We start from the raw sequence: 1,967 nt of genomic DNA on the forward strand, positions 1-1,967 counted from the left end.
AGCCTCCCTGCTTTCTCACCCTGAGTCCTCACACTTCTGGTCTCCTCTCCGGGGCCTCTCTCTCAGTCTGTGGTCTTGTCCTCTGTGTCTCCACCTCCCATTCGTTTCAGCTTCTGTCTCCTCTTCAGTCTCCCACTTGGATGCCCCCTGCACTGGACCAGAGGGGAAAGGTGGGCAGTGTGGCTTCTTTAAATAAATATATATATATTTTTTAATTGATTTCAGAAAGGAAGGGAGAGGGAGAGATAGATGGAAACATCACTGATGTGAGAGCATCATTGATTGGCTGCCTCCTACACGTCCTCTCCTGGGGATCGAGCCCACAACCTGGGCATGTGCCCTTGACCGGAATCCAACCTGGGGCCCATCAGTCCTCAGGCCGACGCTCTAGCCACTGAGCCAAACCAGCCAGGGCCTGAGGCCTCTTTTCTCGGACCCGCACAGCCGCGAGCAAGAGCAAAATATTGTACAAGACGCCACTGTTTACCAACTTAAGCACTGGGAGATGTCAGCCTCCCTAAAAGACAGAACCCCACAGGGCCCAGGGAGGCCCGCGGGTGCCAGCAGTGAGGGCGCAGACCCCAGGCCGGTCCACCGCAGGCCAGGGCGCCTCTTGGGCTCTGTCTCCTCCCCTCCAGGGCTCTGCCGTCCATCTGTCTGTCCCCCCGCTCTGCGTGGCTTTGGCTTTCGGGACAACTGTTTCTGCTTCCTGCTCACTGACCCCTCCCCCACCCAGGGTCCCCTGTCCATCCTCTCTCCCCCCGTATTTGTATGGGTGCAGGTTTCAGCCTTTCTCTGGACTCGGGTTCCCTCTGATCATTTTTTTAAAATACATTTTTACTGATTTCAGAGAGGAAGGGAGAGGGAGGGAGAGAGAGATAGAAACATCAGTGATGAGAGACAGTCATCAATCGGCCGCCTCCTGCCTGACCCCCCTGGGGACTGAGCCCAAACCTCAGGCATGGGAATCGAACCGTGACCTCCTGATCCATAGGTTCACGCTCAACCACTGAGCCCCGCCGGCTGGGCCCTCCAGTCATTTTATCACACCCTCTCGGGTGCATGCTCTGCCTCTGTCTCCCCCGGGGCCGCTGCAGCCTCTCCATTCCAGGGCCTCTCAGGACTGGCTTTCTCTCCCTGCTCACAGGTTGCTTTGCCTTCCCATCACTGTCTCGTTTCCTCTCCTGTCTCTCAGGCTCTGTCTCTCCCCTCCCTGGACCTGAGTCTGTCTCCCCCATCTCTCTTCTCCCATCTCTCTATCTGTCTCTCCGTCTGTCTCCCCCTCCATTCTCTCTCCCCTGACTCCTCTCAGGGGCTGTCTCCATGGCGCGAATTGCCTAGCCCAGTGGTCGGCAAACCGCGGCTCCCGAGCCACATGCGGCTCTTTGGCCCCTTGAGTGTGGCTCTTCCACAAAATACCACGTGCGGGCGCGCATGTACAGTGCGATTGAAACTTCGTCGCCCATGCGAAGTCGGTTTTCGGCCTGGGCGAGTCTATTTTGAAGAAGTGGTGTTAGAAGAAGTGGGGTGGGGAGACATATAGAGAGGATGAACGAAAGGAGATGGACGAAACAAGTATACAAGACGAGTGTGGATGGGAGCGTTGGAAGGGGTCGACCTCAGCGAACGGACCTCAATCAGACTGAGGACGTTTTTAGCAAAGGCCAGCTTAGGGGACCCTAACGAAGTTAATAACAATGTACCTACCTATAGAGTTTAAGTTTAAAAAATTTGGCCCTCAAAGAAATTCCAGTCGTTGTACTGTTGACATTTGGCTCTGTTGGCTAATGCGTTTGCCCACCACTGGCCGAGCCCGTCCTCGCCTCCGGCCCCTGTTCAGCACATACTCTGCCCCTGAGGCACCGCCCGCCCCGAGGTGGCACAGGAGGAGCCTGAGCCTCTGGACCACTCGCTGGGGAGGAGTCTGCCCGGCAGCTGGTGACGTCACGCCCACCAGGCGCATCCTG

The 1,967-nt window shown here is 56.8% G+C and overlaps 1 protein-coding gene across 1 annotated transcript in view; it reads left to right on the forward strand.

Moving 5' to 3' along the window:
- SHANK1 (SH3 and multiple ankyrin repeat domains 1) overlaps positions 1-1,967 on the forward strand; it is a 52,197-nt gene that overhangs the window by 36,700 nt on the left and 13,530 nt on the right. The gene's annotated exons all lie outside the window — the stretch shown is intronic.

Source organism: Myotis davidii, unplaced genomic scaffold, assembly GCF_000327345.1.
Source record: "Myotis davidii unplaced genomic scaffold, ASM32734v1 scaffold358, whole genome shotgun sequence".
Classification (NCBI taxonomy): domain Eukaryota; kingdom Metazoa; phylum Chordata; class Mammalia; order Chiroptera; family Vespertilionidae; genus Myotis; species Myotis davidii.